This window comes from Stegostoma tigrinum, unplaced genomic scaffold, assembly GCF_030684315.1.
Source record: "Stegostoma tigrinum isolate sSteTig4 unplaced genomic scaffold, sSteTig4.hap1 scaffold_337, whole genome shotgun sequence".
NCBI lineage: Eukaryota > Metazoa > Chordata > Chondrichthyes > Orectolobiformes > Stegostomatidae > Stegostoma > Stegostoma tigrinum.
The window spans coordinates 26661-53293 of NW_026728265.1; the positions used below are offsets into that span (position 1 = coordinate 26661).

Genomic DNA, 26633 nt, shown 5'->3' on the forward strand with positions numbered 1-26633 from the left:
TGTGTGTGTGTGCGCGTGCGCGCGCGCGCTCCTCTCTGTCTCTCGTCTTGTCTCTGCCTCCCTCTGTGTGTGCTCTGCCGTTCTCTCTCCGTCTCTCCCTGTGAACTTCTCCCTCTCCCCTGCCCCCGCCCCCGGCGCTCTGTCTTTCTCTGTGTCTCTCTTCCTCTCGCCGTGTGTTTATCTATCCGTGCATCTCCACCCGCTCAGCAGGGAGCATTGAGTTTTTTTTTAAAAGTTTAAAAATCTGTTTAAACCCAACCCATCCGCAATCAGACTGCATTTCTAATTCTCTCTCTCACACACACAGTCTGTCTCTTTCTCCCTCTCAGTCAATCCCCTTCCTCTCCTGTTCCTACTCACGCCTTTCCCCCCCCCTCTGCCTCGGTGACGAGTCCGCTGTCTGGAACCCTTTTCCCGGGAGGGGACTGAGGACCCAGCTGTTCTGCATCGGGATCAGCGTACCACGATCCCGGACCCCTACAGCCTCCGGCATGACCACTGGGCGAGGAGCAGGCATCCAGGCTGCTGGAAAGCTCGCTGCTCAGTGGCTCGGCCCTGCGCCGCCTTGGCCGGGAGCGGGGATCCGAGCTGGGAGAAGGCCTCTTCGCCCGGCTCCTGGGCACAGCTACCTGCCTGAACACTAAAATGTGTGGCTGGATGAACACAGCAGGCCAAGATCTTGGATTCTCCAGCATCTGCAGTTCCCACTATCTCTGGTACCTGCCTGAACAGCTGCCTGGCACCGAACCCACCCTCTCTCCTCCCCTCCTCTCTCCCTGCCCCCTCCTCCCTTCCCTACCCGCCCCTCCTCCTTCCCCCCCAACCCCCTCCTCCTACCCCCCTGCCCCGTCCTCCTGCTCCCTCCCTCCATTCATCCATTCCTTCCTCCTGTCAGTCCTCGCTCCCTCCCTCCAGCCATCCATTCCTCCCTCGCTCGGTCCCTCCAGCCATCCATTTGTCCCTCGCTCCAGCCGTCGCACCCTCCCTCCCTCACTCCAGTCAGTCAAAACAACAAAGAAAATTACAGCACAGGAACAGGCTCTTCAGCCCTCCAAGCCTGCGCCGACCAAGATCCTCTGTCTGACCAGTCACCTATTTTCTCACGGTCTGTGTCCATTTGCTCCCTGCCCGTCCGTGTACCTGTCCAAATATATCTTAAAAGATGCTAGTGTGTCTGCGTCGCCCACCTCTGCTGGCAGGTGCCCACCAACCTCTGTGTAAAGAACTTGCCATGCATATCTCCCCTAAATTTTCCTCCTCTCGTCCACGTCCTTTTGGTAATGGACACAGTACTCTAAATGTGGCCGAACCACAGTCCTATACAACTGCAACATGACCTGCCAACTCTTGTACTCAATACCCTGTCCAATGAAGGAAAGCATGCCATATGCCGCCTTGACCACCCTATTGACCTGCATTGTCACTTTCAGGGAACAATGGACCTGAACACCCAGATCTCTCTGTTCATCAATTTCCCCCAAAACTTTTCCATTTACTGTTTCGTTTGCCCTTGAATTTGATCTTCCAAAATGCATCACCTCGCATTTGCCTGGATTGAACTCCATCTGCCATTTATCTGCCCAACTCTCCAGTCTATCTCTGTTCTGTTGTAATCTCTGATAGTCCCCTTCACTGTCTGCTTCTCCATTCCTCCCTTGTAGTGCAATTAGGCAAGACTTAGGAGGCATAGAATGGGTTAGCAAAATGCAGGGGATGGGGACAATTGAATTGTGGAGCTGGTTTAAGGAACAGATATTGCGTGTCCTTGAGAGGTACGTCCCTGTCAGGCAGGGAGGAAGCGATCAGCTAAGGGAACCGTGGTTTACTAAAAAAATTGTATCTCTTGTTCAGCAGAAGAGGGAGGCTGATGTGACGATGAGACCAGTTGGTTCAGATGAGGTGATGGAGAGCTACAGATTAGCTAGGGAGGATTTAAAGAGAGAGTTAAGAAGAGCAAGGAGGGTACATGAGCAGACATTGGCAGGTAAATAAAGGAGAGCCCTAAAGCTCTCTATAGGTATGTGAGGAATAAGAGGATGACTGGGCTAGGCAAAGGGCCAGTCAAAGACAGAAGTGGGAAGTTGTGTGTGGACGCTGTGGAGATTGGAGAGGTGCTAAATGAATACTTCTCATCTGTTTTCACTGAGCGACAGGAGAATATTGCAGAGGAGGTGACTGAGTTAGAGGCTACTAGAATTGCAAAGGTTACGGTTAGTAAGGAGGAAGTGTTATCAATTCGACAACGTGTGAAGGTAGATAAAACCCCTGGGCCTGATGGGATTTTTCCGAGGATTGTCTGGGAAGCTAGGGAGGAGGTGGTGGAGCCTTTGGCCTTGATCTTGGAGTCCTCATTGTCTACAGGTTTAGTACCAGAGGACTGGAGAAGTGCAAATGTTGTGCCCTTGTTCAAGAGGGGCAGTAAGAATGACCCAGGCAATTAAAGACCTGTGAGCCTTGCGTCTGTTGTAGGAAAAATTTTGGAAAGGATTATAAGAGATAGGATTTATAATCATCTAGAAAGCAACAATGTGATTGGAGATAGTCAACATGGATTTGTCAAGGGCAGGTCGTGTCTCACAAACTTCATTGGTCACCTTCTCAAAAAACTCAATCATGTGGATGAGAGTCGGGCAGTTGGCGTGGTGTACATGGACTTCAGTAAAGCCTTTGATAAGTTTCCCCATGGTAGGCTATTGGAGAAAATACAGAGGCACGGGATTGAGGGAGATTTAGCCATTTGGATTAGAAACTAGCTTTCACTAAGAAGGCAATGAGTGGTGGTTGATGGAAAATATTCAGCCTGGAGTCTGATTACTCGTGGTGTGTCTCAAGGATCTGTTTTGAGACTACTGCTGTTGTCATTTTTATAAATGACTTGGATGCAGGCATTGGTGGATGGGTTAGTAAGTTTGCAGATGACACTAAAGACAATGGAGTGGTGGACATTGTGGAGGAATGTTGCAGGTTGCAGGGAGACTTGGATAAACTGCAAAATTGGGCCGAAAGGTGGCAAATGGAGATTAATACGGATAAATGTGAGGTGATTCACTTTGGGAGGAATAATAGGAAGGCAGGACACCGGGTCAACAGAAAGATTCTTGGTAGTGGAGATGAACAGAGGGATCTTGGTGTCCATGTACATAGGTTCCTGAAAACTGCCCCCCAGGTTGATAGTGCTGTTCAGAAGTCTGATGGTGTTTTAGGTTGCATTGGTAGAGGGATTGAGTTGCGGAGACGTGATGTCATTCTGCAACTCTACAAAACGCTAGTGCGGCCTCGCTTTGAATATTGCATGGTCGCTCCATTACAGGAAGGATGTGGAATCGTTGCAACAGGTGCAGAGGAGATTTACCAGGATGTTGCCTGGTCTGGAGCGAAGGTCTTATGAAGAAAGGCTGAGGAACTTGGGTGTGTTCTCATTGGAGAGAAGGAGGCTGAGAGGGGATTTAGTAGAGACATACAAGATGGTCAGTGGATTAGATAGGGTGCACAGTGAGAGTCTTTTTCCGAGGATGATGACTTCAGCTGGTACAAGGGGGCACAGCTACACATTGAGGGGTGATGGATTTAAGACAGATGTCAGAGGCAAGTTCTTTCCTCAGAGAGTGGTACGGGGGTGGAATGCTCTGCCTGCCAATGTAGTTAACTCAGCCACATGAAGGGCATTTAAACAGCCCTTGGATAAGCATATGGATGCTGATGGGATAGTGTAGGGGAATGGGCTTAGATTAGTTCACAGGTCAGCGCAACATGGATGGCCAAAGGGCCTGTTCTGCGCTGTGTTGTTCCATGTACTATTACAGTTCACAGATCACATTTAACACTAAAATGAGTGGTAGAGTAAAGAGGATAATGAAAATCTGCAGATGGACACAAAGTTTAAATGAATGGACAAGGGTCTTGCAGATGGAGTGCAATGATGGTAAATGTGAGGCTGTCCATTTTGGTAGCAATTAGGGCAAAATGGAGTATTACTTAAATGGTGAAAAATTGTAGCATGCTGCTATGCAGAGGGAGCTGGGCAACGTTGTGTATGAATCACAGAACGTTTGCAGATGCAGCTGGTAATTGAGGCAACAAATGGAATAGTGTCCCTTATAGTTCGAGTGATGCAGTTTAAAAATCGGGAGGGGATGCTCCAGTTGTATAGGGTGCTGGTAAAGCTTGATGTAGAGTAGTTTGTACAGTTTTAGTCTCCTCACTTTAAAAAGGATGTGCTGGCACTGGAGGGGGTGCAAAGGAGCTTCACAAGAATGATTCCAGAATTGAAAATGTTGCTGTATGGGGAGAGATTGAGGAGACTAGGATTGCACTCACTGAAACTTCGAAGAATGAGGGGTGTTCTAATAGCAACTTTTAAAATGATGAAAGAAATAGATAGGAAAGAAACACGGAAGTTGTTTCCACTGATGGGTGAAATTACAACTGGGGGGCACAGCCTCAAAATAAGGGTGAACAGATTTAAGACTGAGTTGAGGATGAGCTGCTTCATCCAAAGGGTTGTGAATCTGTGGAATTCTCTGCTCAGTGAAACAGTTGAGGTTCCCTGATTGAATGTTTTAAAGGCCAAGACAGGTAGATCTTTGAACAGGAAAGGAATTGAGGGTTATGGTGAATGGCGGCTAAGTGGAGCTGAGTCCACACAAAGATCAGCCATGACCTTATTGAATGGCAGAGTGAGCTGAAAGAGACAGATGACCTACTCCTGCTTTATTTCTTATGTCCGTATGTCCTTAGATTGCCATCCTTGTCATTCCTCCTTCCCTGGAATAGGCCAGTTCTGAATGCTGATCAGTAGGTCTTTCAATAACTCCCGCGTATCAAATGTCGACTTGTTCAATAAAAGCTCCTCCCAATGAATACTGCTCAGCTCCTACCTAATACTCCTTCCCCCAATTTAGTAGCTTCCCACAAGTTCCTGATTGTTCATAGCTATTTTAAAATGTAAGGAAAGGCGATCACCCCGTTTGAAGAAGCTCCTGGTTCAGTGTTTTTCCCCATGTGGGAGTCAGCTACAGGTTTTCTTGTTCCAAGATTGGGGAGGAAATAGCCCAGTGGTGGTATTGCTGGACTGTTAATTCAGAGACTGAGATAACATTCTGGGGACCTGTGTTCAAATCACAGCACAGCAGATGGTGGAATTTGAATTGAACATAAAAGAAAATCATGAATGAAGAATTTAATGATGACCATGAAATCATTGCCAAATGTCAGAAAAACCCAACTGCTTCACTGATGCCCTTTAGGAAAGCAAACTGCCATCCTTACGTGGTCTGGCCTACTTGTGACTGCAGACCCACAGCCATATGATTGACTCTGAACTGTCCCCTGGGCAACGAGGGATGGACAATAAACACTGCGTAGCTAGTGATGTCCTCCTCCCATTAACAAATAAATAAAATTGGATTCTACATCTTCTGATTGAAGATTGTTTCTTATTCTCACAGTAATTTCATCGCTTACAGTCAGTTTCCCTCCTGCCTGTCTTTTTTGAATGTCACGTAGCCCTGCACATTTACCTCCAGTGTTGATCTCCTTAGAACCATGTCTTTGTAATAGCTCTCAAATCATGCCCGTCAACCTGTATGTGTGCTCTTAATTTGTTGATTTTGTTCTGAATACAATGAGCACGCAAGCAAAGAGCCATTAATTTTGCTTTATAACTTTATTTGACCTCTTGACATTATTTACAGCTGTTTTCTGTTTCTACATGCTGTCTTTTCCAGTCCCATGCTGAGTATTGTTATCCCAATAGTTCTTTAATGTCAGTGTGTGTGTATTCCTGGGCGAATACGCTCATGTGGTCTACGGAGTTGTGGAGGTCGCAGTTCTAGGACAGCCATTTCATAGGCCTACGCTGCAGGTTAGAAGAAAAGACAATCTTTTGCTCTGAGCTCTGCAAACCAGGGCGATGTCAAAAAGGAAACAAGGTCAAAAGAATTTCAACAAGAATCTCAAAATTAACTGCTGAATTCATATCAGCATTACAGGGATCGCCCAACTTAGTGGCCACAACATCCCACTTTCTATTCTTCACAAACAATCCAAATTCTGAACTATCCGTATCCCTCTTAACTTTTATGTTTTTTGAGCTAATTTCTTGTGTCTAACTTGTGCATATTTGTGGTGCCTTATGACTTCTTGCGTTTAGCAATTGATAAACTCACTCTCTCTTGAATTGAGTAAAACCTAGGTTTATAGGATCCCCAGTGTGGAAACAGGCCATTCAGTTCCACAAGTCCACAGCAACCCTACAAAGAGCATCCCACCCAGACCCATCCCCATTCCCTACTCTATCCCTGTCAGCCTGCATTTCCAATGGCGAATATACCTAACCTACACGTATGTGGGCAATGTGGGTAATTCAGCATTCCCAATCCGCCTAACCTACATGTTTCTGGACTGGTCAAAACAATGATTCGATATGAATTAGTTAGAATGCAGCTGTTGACTGTCATCTTCCATCCCTGTGTTGGAGCGAGATTTAACATTCAAGATCAAAAATGAAACACTTGAACAAGATAGTTCAAATTGCGGTTGTTGACTTGCTCGCCGAGTTGGCTTGTTTTCATTCAGACGTTTCGTCACCATGATCAATGACATCATCACTAGAGCCTCCAACAAAACAATGTTACTCTACTCTGTCTGGAATTTATACTGTCCGGTCTGTTACCATGAGTACTGTCACTTCCGGTTTTGATCTATATGGGTTTGTATGTGGGGGCCCAATTGTATCTGCTTGTTGGTTGCATTATGGGTGGAGAATCACGCCTCTCATACAAAACTGGGACATGGTAACCATAGTAGCCCAAGCCAAGCATAGACATGCAGAGGAATCCTAGAGGCATGGTTCTCAACCCATTCTCCAGCCTCACATTCTTGGTCTCTTCTATTTGAATATGATCACTCAACCATATCCTTTATGACAAACAACAGAGTCTTACATCACAAAATCTTCAGACAGGACTGTCCAGACAGATCCACTTGAACTCATGATATCATCTTTTGCTGGAGGGTTTCCGAAATGTCTACATTCTTCCTCACCTGAGCATCCTTGCGTTCGTGGTTGACAGAGATCTCAGCCATGTCCAACCCATGTCCTACACTTTGGCCTCACCCCTGATGAGGTTCCCTGGTCCTCAATGACCAACCCATCAATATCCACATCGAGAAGAACATCAGCCACGATTTCTAACAAGATCCCACCACCAGGCATATATTCCCCTCCCCTCTCTTGTCAGCCTTCCGCAGGGACCATTCCATCGGGACACCTCGATCCACTCCTTATCCATTCCCAACAGCTCCCCATAACCCAACAGCACTTTCCATGCCACCACAGAAGGCATAACATCTGCCCATTTACTTCCTCCCGCTTCACTATCCAAGGCTTCCAGGGGAAGCAGCGATTTACCCACACTTCACTCAATCTAGTCTACTGTATTCACTGCTCTCAATATGGTCTCCCTCTGCATTGGGGAGACGAAACACAGACTGACCAACCGCTTGGCAGAACACCTTTTTTCTGGCCGTAAGAATGGCCCCAGGTTTCCAATTGCCTGTCACTTGAGCGCCCCATCATGATCCCTGTCCAAAATCTCTGTCTCAGGCTTGCTGCAGTGCTCCAGTGAGTGCAAGCTAACACCTCCGCTCGGTTCGCAGTAAACAGCAGCACCTCACAGTCGCGAACGGTTTTAGCTCCCCCTCCCATTCCTTAGACGACATGCCCATCATGGGCCTCCTGCAGTGCCACAATGATGCCACCCGAAGGGTGCAGGAACAGCAACTCATATTCCACTTGGGAACGCTGCAGCCCAATGGTATCGATGTGAACTTCACAAGCTTCAAAATCTCCCCTCCCGCCACTGCATCCCAAAACGAGCCCAGCTTGTCCCGCCTCCCTAACCTGTTCTTCCTCTCACCTATCCTCTCCTCCCACCTCACGCTGCACCTCCATTTCACACCAACTGACCTCATCCCGTCTCCTTGACCTGTCTGTCCTCCCTGGACTGACCTATCCTCTCCCGACCTTCCCACCTATACTCTCCTCTCCACCTATCTTCTTTTCTCTCCATCTTCGGTCCACCTCCCCCTCTCTCGCTATTTATTTCAGAACTCTCTCCCCCTCCCCCTTTTCTGATGAAAGGTCTCGGCCCAACATGTCAGCTTTTGTGCTCCTGAGATGCTGATTGGCCTGCTGTGTTCATCCAGCTTCACACTTTGTTATCTTGGATTCTCCAGCATCTGCAGTTCCCTTTGTCTCTGAATAAAGGAGAAGGTAGGTGAAGAGGAGACAGACAGGTTAAAGAGGCGGCGGATAGAGCCAGTAAAGATGAGTGTATGTGGGCAGTTAGGGAGGGGATCGGTCAGTCCAGGGAGGACGACCAGGCCAAGGGGGTGGAGCTGAGGCTGGTAGGTAGGAGATGGGGGTAGGGCTTGAGGTGGGAGAGTGGATAGGTGGGAGGAATGACAGGTTAGGGAGGTGGGGATGAGCTGCGCTGGTTTTGGGATGTAGGTGGGGAGGGGAAATTTTGAAGCTTGTGAAGTCCACACTGGTCCAATTAGGCTGCAGGGTTCCCAAGCAAAATAAGTGGTACTGTTCCTGCAACCTTTGAGTGGCATTGTTGTGGCACTGCAGGAGGCCCAGGATGGGCAGATGGAATTATGGTGTTGAAGGTGGAGATGTGCTCAATAAGTAGGAGCTTGACGTAGATGCCCTTGTTATCTGGACGTTCCAGAGATGTGTGTAAAGCCAAGGAGAGGGCATCTGCCATGGATCTGCTGCATCAGTAGGTGAATTGCAGTGGATCAAGGTAATGTGGGAGGCTGGAGTTGATGTGGCCCATGACCAACCTCTCAAAGCACTTCATAGTCATAAATATGGATGTCAGAGCCACTGGGCAGTAGTCATTGAGGCTTTTGAAAAAAATTGCTGACATTCAGTGCGGGGATCTTAAAGCATTAGCACGAACATCAGAAAATTGGAGAAGCCTCGAGCATATGAGCACAGGTAGCTGAGGGTAGGGAGGGCGTGAATTACAGAAATCAAAGAGGGCAAGATACAGAGAGAGAGAGAGAGACAGAGATCATAGTGAACAAATGATTGGCCTGGTAGGCAGTGGAAAATACATGATTTTCCATGGAACATGCAGATATCTTCGAAAAACAGGACATTGAGTTTTGGAAATTAGTGTTATAGTTGATTTGGAGTGAACCAAGTTACTGTTCAGTTTGGTTGTGGCTTTTGATGAAGGGATGGTCCAACTGAGATTGAAATTGGAGGAAGATTTCAGGATTTTTTCATGTTCTTGTCTTTCTGTTATGCCCCGAGGTAAAAAGCATTGGAGATGCTGTTAATTTTTTGCACGGCGAGCTGCAGAATATTAACCAGTCTCACACCATTGCCATCACCTTGCCCTTGCAGATGCGGATAAAGTTCTCCAAGCTGACAGAAATTGAAAGCACTCGCATCCTGTGACGATGGTAAGTTTACTTTCTTAAAAAAAAATGCTTGCAGCTTAATTGGCATAATAAAGAGCACAGGGGCTCTGGTTAACACTGCTGCCTCATGGCACCAACAACTTGGGTTCAATTCCGCCCTTAGGTCACTGTCTGTGTGGAGTTTGCACATTGTCCATGTGTCTGCATGGGTTTTCTCCGGGTGCTCGAGTTTCCTCCCACGGTGAAAAGATGTGCAAGTTAGGTGGATTGGCCATGCTAAATTTCCCAAGGTGTTCAGTGATGTGTAGGTTAGGTGAGTTATAGGTGGATGGGTCTGGGTGGGAAGCTTTGAGGGGCAGTGTGGACGTGTTGGGCTGACGGACCTGTTTCCACACTGTAAGGATTCCCTGAATCATGATTCTATCATTTTACTGAGCGCAAAGGTACAATATTAGCCGGTCATATTTGTCTCACCTCTTTACACATTGACAAGAAAGCTTTAATTTCAGTTTCTATGCATTTGCAACGTGTCTGCTGTCTCTAACCAGGCTGACTATATCTCCTTCTCTAATGCGCATCTCCTGTCCCCTAACACCAAGAGGTGACACTTGCTTTTCGTTTCGTACAATCAGTAAAACAATAGCCTCCATATTACAGCCAGCGGCTTCTCTTAATGCTCACACACGGTTCTTTTTTTCCTCCAGGTATTGACCACTCATCATTTCTTATTCCTCATCTCATCTCTCTCTCATGCTCTCTCTCTCTCTCATGCTCTCTCCCGCTCTCCCGCTCTCCCGCTCTCCCGCTCTCCCGCTCTCCCGCTCTCCCGCTCTCCCGCTCTCCCGCTCTCCCGCTCTCCCTCTCTCCCTCTCTCCCTCTCTCCCTCTCTCCCTCTCTCCCTCTCTCCCTCTCTCCCTCTCTCCCTCTCTCCCTCTCTCCCTCTCTCCCTCTCTCCCTCCCTCTCTCCCTGTCATTATCTCTCCTCTCCCTGTTATCCCCCATCACTTGACTCACAGGCACAAACAGAAGAATGGAAGGCTGGTTTGCATAATGGACTATGCTGTGTTCACGACTCTGTAGTTTCTTATGACCTGAGGATGAGCTGTTGCCAAACCATGCCGTGATAGGTTGCTTTCTATGGTACATCAATAATTGTTGTCCTTGTGGACACACTGAATTGCCTTAGCCTCTTGGGGAAATAGAGACATTGGTGTGCTTTTTTGCCCATTGTGACGATCTGGGTGGACCAGGAGAGATCGTTGGTGATCAACACTCTCAACTATCTCCACCTCAGCAACATCTCTCTCACTGTCTGATGCAGGCGTGCTCACACTCACATTCTGTCGCCCATTCTGTCTGTCTGTCTGTCTCTCTCTCCCTCATTGCCCATCTCTCTCGCTCTGTCTGTCGCGCGCTCGCTCTCTCCAATTCTGCCTGGAAGAAGAAAGGCAAGAGCCATAATAAATAGGGATTGTTCAGCTAGAGGAACCATGCTGTGATATGCATCCAGATAGGATGCTTTCTCTGGTACATCAATGAAAGTTGTCCTTGTGGACACACCAAACTGCCTTAGCCCCCTGGCAAGTAGAGACAAATGGTGTGCTTTTTTGCTCATTGCAACGATCTGGGTGGACCAGATTTTTCACAGTCGTACCTGTGACTCCATTGTGGCATATTAACCAGGTCAACAATGTCATTAAGGGGATCCTGAAGGAGGAGGACCGTAAGACACAGCTCGATGTACACATTGGTAAGATGAGTGATTTGGTTTGGGGTAACGCTTGCACCAAGCGTTCTGAGAGCTAGGCAGTGGATTAAATAGCAGGACCTGTAAAGTTGTAATCTCTGGATTATTCCTGGTGCCACATGCTGAGAAGGCAAGAAAAAGGGGAAGAAAACAGATGAATGCTTGGCTCAAGTGTTTGTGTTTGGGGAGGGATTTAGACTCCTGGATCTGAAGGAGAATTTGTGAGGATGGTATGTCCTCTACAAGTGGGCTGGTCTGCAGCTGAAGCAGAAAGGAACCAAAATCCTTGCACAAGGGTTTGCTAATGTTGTGAGGAATTTAAGCTATCGGCCTTGCAAGCAGTGGGCAGTTGAAGAGCAGGGAATTCACTGAGGGGTGAGAAGCTAATAAAATAATAATTATATTCTGGGATTTCAACTGCACAACATTAATTGAGATTAGATAAAAGTTTGACTTGGGAAATAATTCTTTAAATACATTTGATAGATTATTTTACATGAACATGGAGATGAGCTTGTAAGGGACAGTGCAATGCTGGACCTATTTCTGGGACACAAAGCCAGTGTTCCTTTGGCCCTCGATGTTGCGCCGACCTGTGAACTAATCTTAACCCATCCCCCAACACTATCCCATCATCATCCATATGCTTATCCAAGGACTGTTTAAATGCCCCCAATGTGGCTGAGTGAACTACATCAGCAGGCAGGGCGATCCTTACCGCTCTCTGACTAAAGAACCTGCCTTTGACATCTATCTCAAATCTATTATCCCTCAATGCGTAGCTCTGCCCCCTCAGACAAGCTGATGCCATCATCCTCAGAAAAAGGCTCTCACTGTCCACACTATCTAGTCCACTGATCATCTTGTATGTCTCTATTAAATCCCCTCTGAACCTCCTTCTCTCCAATGAGAACAGACCTAAGACCCTCAGCCTTTCTTCCTCACGGTTCTTCACGGTTACAAATGTTAGTGCTGGAGAATGACGTGTATAATGCGCACAATATGAACATCATCCAGTTAATGTCAAGGAATAAACGGCCAGATGTTGAATAAAATTTTGTGACCGTCAATCTCGTAGAGTCATACAGCATAGAAACACCATATCTATGCCTACCAACAAACACCAAACTGCACTAATCTCATTTATCTACACTTGGTCCAGAGCCTACTTTGACCTAGCATTTTAAATGCTCATCCCAGATGCTTTTTAAATGTTGAGAATACCTGCCTCTACTGCCCTCTCAGGCAGCGTGCTCCATACGTCTACCAGTTTTGACATGAAAAAGCTTTTCCTCAGACTTCCTCACCTTAAACTTGTGCCATCTGGTTTCATCCTCACCTTAACCTTGTGCCATCTGGTCTTAGACACATGTGCCCTGGGGAAAGGATTCTCACAATGTATTCTGCCTGTGCCTGTCATAATTTTCTATGCCTCAATCAGATCAGAGGAATTGAGTATAAGAGCAAAGTGGTCCTTCTGCAGCTGTACAGGGCCCTGGTGAGACCACACCTGGAATACTGTGTGCAGTTTTAGTCTCCCAATTTGAGGAATGACATTCTTGCTATTGAGGGAGTGCAGCGTAGGTTCACAAGGTCAATTCCCGGAATGGCGGGACTATCATATGTTGAAAGATTGGAGCGACTGGGCTTGTGTCCTCTCGAGTTTAGAAGGATGAGAGGGGATCTGATTTAGACGGATAGGATTATGAATGGATTGGACACTGTGGAGGCAGGAAGCATTTTTCTGCTGATGGGTGAGTCCAAGAGGGAGAGAGAAAACAGGAAATTGTAGACCGGTTAGACTGATGTCAGTAGTGGGAACGATGCTGGAGTGAATTATAAAAGATGAAATTACAACTCATTTGGATAGCCGTGACAGGATAGGTCAGAGTCAGCATGGATTTACAAAGGGGAAATTGTGCTTGACGAATCTTCTGGAATTTTTTGAGTATGTAACTATGAATATAGACAAGGGAGAACCAGTGGATGTAGTGAACCTGGACTTTAAGAAAGCCTTTGATAAAGTCCCACATTGGAGACTAGTGAGCAAAGTCAGGGCACATGTTATTGGGGGCAAAATACTGACTTGGATTATAAATTGGCTGGCTGACAGGAAACAAAGAGTCGTGATGAACGGGTCCCTTTCGGAATGGCAGGCAGTGGCCAGTGGGGTACCACAAGGTTCGGTGCTGGGACCACAGCTGTTTACAATATCCATTAATGATAGAGATGAAGGCATTAAAAGTAATCTTAGCAAATTTTCCAATGACACAAAGCTGGGTGGCAGTGTGAAATGTGAGGAGGATGTTATGAGAATACAGGATGACTTGGATTGGCTTGGTGAGTGGACGGATGGCTGACAGATGCAGTTTAATGTTAATAAATGTGTGGTTATCCACTTTTTTGGTAGCAAGAACAGGAAGGCAGATTACTATCTCAATGGAGTCAAGTTGGTAAAGGGGAAGTACAATGTGATCTTGGTGTTCTTGTACATTAGTCAATGAAAGCAAGCATGCAGGTACAGCAGACAGTGAAGAAAGCCAATGGCATGCTGGCCTTCATAACAAGAGGAATTGAGTATAGGAGCAAAGACGTCCTTCTGCAGCTGTACAGGGACCTAGCTTAGAAGGATGAGAGGGGGTCTGATTGAGATGCAGAAGATTATTAAAGGATTGGACACTCTGGAGGCAGGAAGCATGTTTCCGCTGATGGGTGAGTCCAGAACCAGAGGTTCTGTTTAAAAATAAGGGGTAGGCCATTTAGAACAGAGTTGAGGAAAACCTTCTTCACTCAGAGAGTGGTGGATATATGGAATGCTCAGCCCCAGAAGGCTGTGGAGGCCAAGTCTCTGGATCGTTTCAAGAAAAAGATGGATCGATCTCTTCAAGATAGTGGAATCAAGGGTTATGGGGATAAGGCAGGGACAGGATACGGTTTGTGGATGATCAGTCATGATTATAATGAATGGTGGTGCTGGCTTGAAGGGCCGAATGGCCTACTCCTGCACCTGTTGTCTGTTGTAAAAGTTAATTGTAGAAGAATGATTAAGATGGTCCCATATATATGGTGTTGGCAGCTGGTTCACATTGGGAAAACAACATGGTTGATCTTGATTCTACTCCTACTTGTTACACAGAAGCCTCTTCGAGCAACAATTCTTGAATGCCACAATGATGCCACCCGAAGGTTGCAGGAACAGCAACTCATATTCAGCTTGGGAACCCTGCAGCCCAATGGTATCAATGTGGACTTCACCAGCTTCAAAATCTCCCCTTCCCCCACCGCATCCTAAAACCAGCCCAGTTCGTCCCCTCCCCCCACTGCACCACACAACCAGCCCAGCTCTTCCGCTCCACCCACTGCATCCCAAAACCAGTCCAACCTGTCTCTGCCTCCCTAACCTGTTCTTCCTCTCACCCATCCCTTCCTCCCACCCCAAGCTGCACCTCCATCTCCTACCTACTAACCTCATGCCACCTCCTTGACCTGCCCGTCTTCCCTGGACTGACCTATCCCCTCCCTACCTCCCCACCTATACTCTCCTCTCCACAAACTATCTTCTTTTCTCTCCATCTTCGGTCCGCCTCCCCCTCTCTCCCTATTTATTCCAGAACCCTCACCCCATCCCCCTCTCTGATGAAGGGTCTAGGCCCAAAACGTCAGCTTTTGTGCTCCTGAGATGCTGCTGGGCCTGCTGTGTTCATCCAGCCTCACATTTTATTATTCTTGAATGTTGATGGGACGTTGAAATGCAGGTAGATTATCGTGATCACTTGTTGAAAATGGATAGCAGCTAGTAGTTCTCTTTCGTCTCAACTAGTGACCAGTAGGCAACGGTCAAACAGTACCTAACCCAGAGGTCACAAGCTCCTCTGAGACATGATGTTAGTTGAGCCTCATGAATAACTACCTGCAGATGGACTATCTGCAGATAAAGCATGGTATTAAATCTCACATATACTGCTCTCAACCGTTTTAATCGAAGTATTTATCACTCGTTGCATAGAAACAGATCACAAAACTGAAATGGCATATGCACAAATACCAGCGTAGAAGTTCTTTACAGTAGCATTTTGTTTAAAGTTGTATTTGTAAAATAAAAGGGTGAAATATTAACTTTCACAAATCATATTAACATGCTGTAGAAATCTGTGGAAGTGAGAAATTTGTTTTTTGATTCAATACATGTCTGACAAATGACAATTCAAAGAGATCTTTGTTTCAGCTGGAGTGGGTTGTGGAGTCAACCTCATCAGGGGCATTTAAGTGACTATTTGACAGGCATATGGGTGATAATACAAGATAGGGGTGGAGGTTAGATAGACCTGAGGTTTAGGGTAAAAGTTCAGCACAGCATCATGGGCTGAAGGGCCTGTACTGTTCTATGTTCTATGTATCTTATGCTGTATTCAAATAAGTAAAGTCAGTCAGTGACATTCTGTAACTTCCTTTTCCAGGGGTAGGAGTGGAAGAATCAGAGTGTTTCTTTGAAAATTGGCTTGATGTGTCTGTCCAAGGGTCATCTGGAGGAAAAAATACAAGTGTAAGTACTAAATCTATCATTGCTGATACACATGTAAACTGTAGATTTAACTGTACGTAAACTTTGTTTAACAAACTAGCCCACTCAATAAACTGACAAAAAGTACACACCAGATGTTTACTGTATTCTCATCATCTCTGTGATGTCTGGTGAGGGTGCAAGTGAGAAGGCTCCCTGCCAGTAAGTTTGAGTTAAGGCGAAGTTGCATCATTACTGAAGTTATTTATGCTGTAAATGAAGGAGAACAGTAATGTGTATATCCCATGCATTATGTTCCTGTTATTGAGTGTGTGTTTTTTGTGTGTGTGGACCTATTGATCAACTGGAATTTTTGATTATTCAGCCCATTCCTGGTACCACGGGTACTGTTTAACAAAAGGTTTGCTGTCTTAGTATATTTCTCTATTTAGTCACTGCCACTATTAATGTTAAGTTATAGCGTGGTCTTTGCAGAATCTGCACAGTGCATTCCTGCTGGATAAATGATGCACTACATCTGTCTGATGCCATTGCTTCTCAACGACACCATCTTAGCAGCTGTTTTTGTTACCAATAATGTTTTCATCATTAGAATACTTGGAAAATATTCAGAAGTGCTGTATGACTCTACTGCTCACTTGCAGCAGTGATAACACTTAATGTGAGGTCATGTTTTTCCCCATTTGATGTTCTATTGTCAACAATGTATCTCACAACTAATGGGCATATTTCATTGAAACCTGGTCTGTACAGGTATGGTCCAAGGAAGAACTGATTAGTTTTTGACAGATCTAGATTTATTTCTCTATTTTTTAAAAACATCAGTTAAAATTTGTTGTATAGGCAAATGATCATCTTTCTAGAATATTGTTGATTGATTTAGAATGTTGTGGATTGTGACAGCCCTGATAGTAGAATTTTTCATAACTATCAAAATATGAGCAGAATTTTCAGAGCAGATTATCAAATTGGCCTGAAGCTTTCTCAGTGAGATGGAAGCTTTTAATAAAAGGATTTATTTTGTCGGCCTTGCATTTACAAAGAATCAGTCAAGTGGAGAAATGTCTCAAAGAAAAGCTGTGTAATTGTAGAGTCATGGATGTTTGTTGCACAGGAGGAGGCCGTGCGGTCTGTCGTTACTGCACTACTCAACAAAGATCTGTCTACATTGAACTCACATGGCATTTATTTCCTTTTTGATTGTTTGACCCATAGCCCTGGAGCCTACAGCAACACAAGTGATTATCTAAATACTGCTTAAATATTCAGACACTTTCTGAATCAGCCACACTTTCAGTCAGTGAGTTCATGTCAACTAATGGAAAAAGCAGCTTCCAGTTATCCTTTCTATGCCCTTCAAAATCTTAAACACCTTTTACCAGGTCCCCTTGTCTGCTCCAATCTTGTCATCAGTCAGATGGGCAGGTCAGTGGCAGATTGATATAGCCTGAAGAAGGAATAAGATAAGAGAGTACTTAATGTGGCAAAGCCTGTCGTGCCCGATGGAGGTCAGCTACAGCAGTCAGCAGTGAAGTCCACTGGCAAGGATGGGCGGGTTTTAGCCCAGCGCAGGGAATACAAACCATCACGGGGGAAGCCTCGTTCAGAGTGTCTGCAAACTCGTGGCTTAGGAAAGGACTGTAATAGAACATAGAACAGAACAGAACAGTACAGCACAGAACAGGCCCTTCAGCCCACAATGTTGTGCCGACCATTGATCCTCATGTATGCACCCTCAAATTTCTGTGACCATATGCATGTCCAGCAGTCTCTTAAATGACCCCAATGACCTTGCTTCCACAACTGCTGCTGGCAACGCATTCCATGCTCTCACAACTCTCTGTGTAAAGAACCCGCCTCTGACATCCCCTCTATACTTTCCACCAACCAGCTTAAAACTATGACCCCTCATGTTAGCCATTTCTGCCCTGGGAAATAGTCTCTGGCTATCAACTCTATCTATGCCTCTCATTATCTTGTATACCTCAATTAGGTCCCCTCTCCTCCTCCTTTTCTCCAATGAAAAGAGACCGAGCTCAGTCAACCTCTCTTCATAAGATAAGCCCTCCAGTCCAGGCAGCATCCTGGTAAACCTCTTCTGAACCCTCTCCAAAGCATCCACATCTTTCCTATAATAGGGCGCCCAGAACTGGACGCAGTATTCTAAGTGCGGTCTAACCAAAGTTTTATAGAGCTGCAACAAGATCTCATGACTCTTAAACTCAATCTCCCTGTTAATGAAAGCCAAAACACCATATGCTTTCTTAACAACCCTGTCCACTTGGGTGGCCATTTTAAGGGATCTATGTATCTGCACACCAAGATCCCTCTGTTCCTCCACACTGCCAAGAATCCTATCCTTAATCCTTTACTCAGCTTTCAAATTCGACCTTCCAAAATGCATCACCTCGCATTTATCCAGGTTGAACTCCATCTGCCACCTCTCAGCCCATCTCTGCATCCTGTCAATGTCCCGCTGCAGCCTACAACAGCCCTCTACACTGTCAACGACACCTCCGACCTTTGTGTCGTCTGCAAACTTGCTGACCCATCCTTCAATCCCCTCATCCAAGTCATTAATAAAAATTACAAACAGTAGAGGCCCAAGGACAGAGCCCTGTGGAACCCCACTCACCACTGACTTCCAGGCAGAATATTTTCCTTCTACTACCACTCGCTGTCTTCTGTTGGCCAGCCAATTCTGTATCCAAGCAGCTAAGTTCCCCTGTATCCCATTCCTCCTGACCTTCTGAATGAGCCTACCATGGGGAACCTTATCAAATGCCTTGCTGAAGTCCATATACATCACATCGACAGCTCGACCCTCATCAACTTTTCTAGTCACATCCTCAAAAAACTCGATAAGTTTTGTGAGACATGACCTACCCCTCACAAAGCCGTGTTGACTGTATTTGATCAAGCCATGCTCTTCCAGATGGTCGTAAATCCTATCCCTCAGAATCCTTTCTCACACCTTGCAGACGACAGACGTGAGACTTACTGGTCTGTAATTGCCGGAGATTTCCCTATTTCCTTTCTTGAAGAGAGGAATTACATTTGCCTCCCTCCAGTCCTCAGGTACGACTCCAGTGGAGAGTGATGTTTGACTTTTTAAACTTTTGTTTTTATTCTTCTACTGTTATACTAAGAAGACTGTAGTGCTGAATTTTTTAACTTATTCATTTATTTTTATCACATGGAGCATGGAACGGTACAGCACAGTACAGGCCCTTCAGCCCACGATGTTGTGCCGAACTTTTACCCTAATCCTGTGGTCAATCTAACCTCCGCCCCTACCTTATACTATCATCCATGTGCTTGTCTAATAGCCGATGAAATGCCCCTATTGAGGCTGACTCCACTCCCCTCTCCGGCATTGCATTCCACTCCCCTACGACTCTGAGTAAAGAAGGATGGATAAATTTTCTACTTCTGCAACTAAAATTGCGTACCAAGGTACTTTGTACCTGAGATGGCACCGTCTAAGGCAACTTTGTACTCTTTTCTTTGTACTCTTGTACCCTGTATTGAATGCATGTGATAATAAAATCTCACTCTAATGCATAGCAGGACACTGGGAAGCTTAGAGGAGAAAAGGGACCCTGGAGTGCTTGTTCATGAATTCCTGAAGGGGTCAGGTCAGGCTAGTAAGGGTTGTTACAAAGACATATGGGACACCTCCCTTTATCAGTTGTGGCATAAATTGTAAGAGTGGGAAGGTCACTTTGGAGTTGTTTAAAAGTTTGGTTAGGCCACAGCTGGAGTCGTGTGTGGCATTTTGGTCACCACCCATTAGGAAGGATGTAATTGCACTGGAGGGAATGAAAAGGATGTTGCATGTGTTGGAGCATTTTAGCTGTGAAGAAAGACTGGAAAAAATCACATTATTTTCTGTGAAGCAGAGAAGGTTTGGTGGGTGAATGGAGGTCCTGACAGAGGCATATAAGATTATGAGAGGTATAGATGGGTTGAATAGAAAGCATTGTTCCCCTTAGTTAAAGCATCAATAACAATAGAGCATAATTTTAAAGAGAAAGACGGGAATATTGAGGAGGTTTGAGGAAAATCGTTTTCATCCAGAGTGTGGTGAAGGTCTGGAGCGCATTGCCTGGGCGGGAAGTTGAAACAGGAAACCTCACAACCTTTGAAAAGTACTTGGATGAGCAGTTGACATGTCGTAATATTTAAGAGAATGGTCTCGTGTGTAAAAATGCGACTAGTATATGTTGCAGTGTATTTTTAGAGGTACAGCCTTAGTGGGCCATAGGACCTCTTCTGTACTATATGATTCCATGACAACCCCCAGCCCAGGCAGCTGGTTTTTTCAGTCATCTCCAGGATTACACCCTTCATAGTGTGATCCCTTGCGTTGTTCGCCGTCCCAAGTTCATTAGCTCACACTTTTCCTGGTTGAGTTCAATTGCTGTGCTCAGCTGACCAGTCTGTTGATCTCCTCCTGAAGTTTATTCTTCCTGTCTGTCAACCAATTTTGGATCCAGTGTGCCACTTTGCCTTTGATCCCATGGCTGTTATTTACATGGCCATTCCATCGATATCCTCCTCACTAAATTAGCCATTCGCTAGCAATACAGTCATACATCCTGTGTTTAAGCCCAAATGATGAATTAACTTGACAAATTTCAAGGGTCCTTGTGGAAAGCCCTGCACAACCCCACTCAAAGCAAACATCCTGTCAAATAGATATCCCTCTACCATCAATCACCCTGTGCTCTCTGCCACAGCCAGTTTTGGCTCCAGTGTGCCTCTTTGCCTTTGATCCCATGGCTGTTGTTTTCTTGCTCAATCTGCCAAGGGGGACTTTACTAAGCCCACATCAAATGCATAATGTGACCTCATCTTAACAAATCCATAGTGTTTATCCCTGATTATTTCTTGCAAGTACATTCTACCCCTAAGAATGCCTCTTTATAGCTTCACCAGTGCTGAGATTATTCTGACTGGCCTTTAATTTCCTGGTCTGTTCCTCTCTCCGTTTATTAATAGTGGGACAATGTTAATAGTGTTTCATTACTTCACGTGTGATTGACAAGGGTTTGAAAATTGCTGCCAGCGGCCCAGATATCTCCTCCCTCACTTCCCCCGCTAGCTGGTATACGTTTCAGTTCGCCCTGTAGATGTATCCACTTTTAAAGTTGCTCAACCAGCTGCATCTCCCTGTATCTTAACCTCTGATGCTCCGAGGTCCTCTGCCCTGATATCTTACTTGCAGTGTCCTTTTCCATTGTAAAGATTGACACAAAATATTCATTGAGGACCGTGCCGATGTTTTCCAGGTCCACACAAAGATTACCTCTGTGAAATGAACGAGGAGCTATTAGAGAGGTTTGAGATTTACAATCAAGAAAGAAATTGACAAAATGACTTCCTTGGAGAATCAGACAACATACATTGTCCATTGTTGTAAACAAACAGAAGTTTTTGTTTCCACAGTTGTTTGCAAATAGCCAATCAAGATCATAAAAATAATGTTGTAAGATGATTTACAAAGCAAGGCAATTGAGGAAGATGTATTGGATGTATTGAACTCTCAACTACCTCCCTTAAGTTTAGGAATGTCAGTATTTTTCTTCTGGATAACTTTTGCAGATATCTTCAAACAAGTAGCTGAACCCACAGATTTATGTGACCAACGAAGCCTGAGCCTTTTGCTTCACGATGCAGTCCAGATCCCTCGGCAGCTGGGTGAGGTAGCTTCATTTGGAGGCAGCACCATTGAACCAAGTGTCCGCAGTTGCTCCCAACATGTAAGTGTGCTCTGCACCAATTCATAATGTCAAGCGGGTCTACTTGCCAGTATGAATTTTGAGCTCATTTTCGTTTTGTTCACCTGCACATCTGCTAATGTGGTATATCGTATCCATTGCACCCGGTGTGGCCTCCGCTACATTGGGGAAACCAAGCAGAGGCTTAGGAACCACTTTGCAGAACACCTCCGCTTGGTTCGCAACAAACAACTGCACCTCCCAGTCGCGAACCATTTCAACTACCCCTCTCATTCCTCAGACGACATGTCCATCATGGGCCTCCTGCAGTGCCACAATGATGCCACCCGAAGGTTGCTGGAACAGCAACTCATATTCCGCTTGGAAACCCTGCAGCCCAATGGTATCAATGTGGACTTCACAAGCTTCAAAATCTCCCCTTCCCCCACTGCATCCCAAAACCAGCCCAGTTCTTCCCCTCCCCCAACTGCATCTCAAAACCAGCCCAGCCTGTTTCTGCTTCCCTAACTTGTTCTTCCTCCCACCCATCCCTTCCTCCCATCTCAAGCTGCACCTCCTTTTCCTACCTACTAACCTCATCCCACCTCCTTGACCTGTCTGTCTTCCCTGGACTGACCTATCCCCTCCCTACCTCCCCACCTGTACACTCCTGTCTACCTATCTTCTTTTTTATCCATCTTCGGTCCGCCTCCCCCTCTCTCCTTATTTATTCCAGTTCCCTCTCCCCATGCCCCTCTCTGATGAAGGGTCTAGGCCCGAAACGTCAGCTTTTGTGCTCCTGAGATGCTGCTTGGCCTGCTGTGTTCATCCAGCTCCACACTTTGTTATCTTGCACTATTGATATGGACTGGTTTGTCACTAGAATTTATTACCCAGGCAAAGTGTGTCACGACTTCAGTTGATCTGAGCTCTTAACAGCAGGTGGAGCCTCAAGTTAATGCCTCTTCTGAATGCTGGCATCTCCGACAATCCAAATTCCTCAGTACTTCATTGAAGTATTACCCTAAAAATTATGCTTAAATATAAATTACAGCTTGAAGCCATAACCTTCTAATTTATTGTTGAGAGCTCTACTAGTTTATAACAGAACTAGAACAGACCTGGAATGGATACGGGATGGTTTTCTTGAGCAATATGTTGAGGAACCAACTGGAAAGCAGTGCATCTAAGACTGGGTGCTGTGTAATGAGAAGGGAATCATTGCCAATCTAGCTGTGCAAGATTTCTTCGAGATGAGTGGCCGCAACATGATAGAATTTTTTCAATCAAGATGGAGAGTGTGAGAGTTGACTTGGAGACCAGGGTGCTGCATCTTAATAATGAAAGCTGAAGATATGAGGCATGAAATTAGCCTTGATAGATCACAAAGAGTTGCTTAAAGGGATGACAGTGGATAGGCAATGGCAAACATTTAAGGAGCACGTGGGCGGACTACAACAACTGTTTATTCCTGTCTGGCATGAAAGCAAAATGGGTAAGAGGACCAATCCATGACTTAACAAAGGCAATTAGCGATAGTATCTGATCCATGGAAACAACATTTGAGGATTGGCAGCATAGTAGAATTTAGCAAAGAAGGACCAAGGGATTGATTAAGAAGGGGTAAATGCAGTAAAGTAAGCATACAGGGAACATAAAGACTGACAGAGTTTCTATAGATATGTGAAGAGAAAGAGACTGGTAAAGACAAATGTTAGGAAGGGGGTTGACCAGTCAAGGGAAGACAGACAGGTCAAGGAGGCAGGGCTGACGCTGGTAGGTAGGAGGTGGGGTGGGGTTAGGGTGTAACCCTAACCCGAACTCTCACCCTAATCTCCACCCCACCTCCTACCTACCAGCATCATCCCCTCCTCCTTGACCTGTCTGTCTTCCCTTGACTGATGAACCTCCATCATAACTCCCCAACAACACTCACCTTTACTGGCTCCAGCACCGCCTCTTTGATCTGTCTCCACCTATCTTCTCCTCTATCCATCTTCTATCCACCTCCCCTTCTCTCTTTATTTATTTCAGAATCCCGTTCCCCTCCCCCATTTCTGAAAAAGGGCCCAAACCCGAAACGTCATCTTTCCTGCTCCTCTGATACCGCTTGGCCAGCTGTGTTCATCCGGCTCCACACCTTGTTATCTCAGATTCTCCAGCATTGGCAGTTCCTCCCGTCTCTGAAATGGTCTGTTGGCCTTCGTTCCGAGAGGTTTCGAGTACAGAAGCCAGAATGTGGTGTTGCAGTTACGCAGCACCTTGGTGAAGCCGCACCTAAAATAGTGTGTGCAGTTTTGTGCTCCTTTTCTGCGGAAGGATGCTGTTGCTCTCATAGTTTATCAGTGCAGCGCATGTTTATCAGCCTGTTTCCCGGAATGGCAGGTCTGATGTATGATCAGAGATTGACTCGGTTAGGATTGTTCTCGCTGGAATTCAAATGAATGAGGTGACTTATAAAATTCGAACAGGACTGGACAGGATAGATGCAGTTCCCAGTGGTGGGTGTGTCCAGAACCAGGGGTCACAGTATGAGGATTCAGGATAGACGATTTCGGAGGTATTTCTTCACCCAAAGAATGGTGAGTCCGTGGAAATCATTACCAAAGCAAGCAGTTCATGTCAAAACATTGAACGTATTCAAGATATGGCTAGATATAACACTTGGGGTGAATGGGATCAAGTGTTATGGAGAGAAAGCAGGATTAGGCTGTTGAGTTGGATGATCAGTCATGATCATGAAGAATGGTGGAGCAGGCTCAAAGAGCCATTTGGCCTCCTCCCTCCTCCTAGCTTCCATGTTTACAATAGTCACTCTCTGAAATGCAAAGCTTGAGCAATTGTGCAACTTTGAACTGGGTGCTGGTAGTTTGGTCAGTAACGAAGTTAGGTAAGGCTCGGCAGGACAGTGCTCATTGTTGTTTCTAACATTTTCACCGTGCAGGACTTAGTCCTTGCTCTGCTTCAAGCGAAGAAGTGAGCTAATTGGAGATATCTACAACTTGTTAAGGTTCCAAAGGTTTAAAGTGATGTGGGGATGTGTGGTATTGCTCATAAAGTACATCATGAAGATAAATAAGATAAAAGATAAAAGAATGACGAGAGTAAGATGAGGGCCAATCAAGGACAGTAGTGGGAAGTTGTGTGTGGAGTCAGAGGAGATAGGGGAAGCACTAATTGAATATTTTTTGACAGTATTCACTCTGGAAAACGACAATGTTGTCGAGGAGAATACTGAGATACAGGCTACTCGACTAGCGTTTTGTACAGTCACGGGATTTATAGGGATTGACTTCCGGAGCCATGATGTCATGCTCCAACTGTACAAAATGCTAGTGCAGCCTCATTTGGAATATTGCGTGCAGTTCTGGTCGCCCCATGACAGGAAGGATGTTGAAGCATTGGAAAAGGTGCAGAGGAGATTTACCAGGATGCAGCCTGGTCTGGAGCACAGGCCCTATGAAGAAAGGCTGAGAGACTTGGGTCTGTTCTCATTGGAGAAAAGGAGGCTAAGGGGGGATTTAATAGAGACATATAAGATGATCAGAAAATTAGATATTGTGGACAGTGAGAGTCTTTTTCAGAGGATGATGATTTCAGCTTGTACAAGGGGGCATAGCTACAAATTGAGGGGTGATAGATTTAAGACAGATGTCAGAGGCAGGTTCTTTACTCAGAGAGTGCTATGGGCGTGGAATGCCCCGCATGCCAAAGTAGTTAACTCAGCCACATTAGGGGCATTTCAACAGTCCTTGGATAAGCATATGGATAATGATGGGATTGTGTCAGGGGAGGGGCTTAGATTAGTTCACAGGTCGGCGCAACGTCGAGGGCCGAAGGGCCTGTTCTGTGCCGTATTGTTCTATGTTCTATGTTCTATAATGGATATCACAAGTAGATGACTGATGTGTATACTGTGCATTGTCAAATGGTTCAAATTTTAGAACTGAAAAGTGCCTGGTCTACCTCAAATTGCCATGGAAAACCAAAGCTTCTCAAAAGTTTGAGCTTAAGCAAGTAATTCATGCTGCTGCTGTATAGTGGTTATGTGAATGGTATTTTCCCCTAGCAGGATGCTGTTGTCAGTCCAAAAATAATCCTCATTGCATTGACCAACATTGTCTATGAAATTTGCAGCCAGTATTATGCCAGACATATAGGTCATATATGATAATGATTGGCCGACTGAAAACTGCTTGTTTGTAATGAGCAGAGCACACCGCACCGGCACGTGTGAGATGCTTTCTCTTTTCCACAACCAAGGACCCCAACATGGTTCGCAGAACTTTCACTTTGATCCATTTCACAAAATTCGGCCCTCATCCATTCCACCTATCCCAGAATCATAAATTCTCCTTATTCTCAGCTTGTCCCTCCATCAACCTCTGCGTTCAGCAGATTATCTTCCAGCATCTTCACCAGTATCCCCTTTCAGCATTCCAAAGTGACCATTTCCTCAGTCACCAAGCAAGGTCCCAAATACACTTGTAAAGTGAAACAGCGATTTACCCGTACTTCATCTGTTCAAACATACAGGTATATTCAATTTTTCCAGTGTTTTCTCTGCAAAGGGGAAATGATACATTGATTAGGTGATTATCCTGCGGTACACCCTCATTCAGTCCACAAGAGTGGACTTGTCAACCACACGACATGTTTTTCTTCTCGTATAAATTATTCCAATTGTTTGAAATATCATGTTCTTGCGTTTGTTCCATTGGGTGTAAGACAAAACTGCTTTGGTAATAAAAGTCTCTCTGAAATGAAAGACACAAATGTAAGGTATTTCCGGCTGGTAGACAGGAGGTCGGAAAACTCCCAAAAATTCTCAAGGGAATGCTTGTGATGAGGTGGAGGGTAGAAGAAATTATGTTACGAAACATTATTTTTTGCAAAAGCTTGGTAACACAATGGTAATTTTTTTTAAAAAAATCAAAGGTTGTGTCCAGAAGAGGTGTGAATAGCTACATAGGCATCTGAATGCAAAAAGGGATACAGGAGCAAGATGGAAGCGTAGGTTCTGATCTAAATTGGTTGAACTTAATATTGGACCAGAAGGCTAGAAAGTGACAAGACAGATGATGAAGTCTTGTTCCTCAAACTTGTATTAAGGTTGTTGACTAATTGATTGATTTATTGTCACGTGTACCAAAGTAGAGTGAAAATCTTTATTTATGAGTGGTACAGGCAGATCATAGTAAGC

At 45.3% G+C, this 26633-nt stretch overlaps 1 long non-coding RNA gene across 5 annotated transcripts in view; it reads left to right on the plus strand.

The window, feature by feature from the left end:
• The window catches only part of LOC132208259 (uncharacterized), a 54324-nt gene that overhangs the window by 14455 nt on the left and 13236 nt on the right, over positions 1-26633 (plus strand). For 4 of the 5 annotated variants that reach the window (XR_009444341.1, XR_009444343.1, XR_009444344.1 and 1 more), the window contains 3 exons: positions 9422-9480; positions 15643-15728; positions 21315-21472. This is a non-coding gene — a long non-coding RNA (uncharacterized LOC132208259). The remainder of the gene's footprint in view (positions 1-9421; positions 9481-15642; positions 15729-21314; positions 21473-26633) is intronic. The other variant, XR_009444342.1, reaches the window with a different exon arrangement.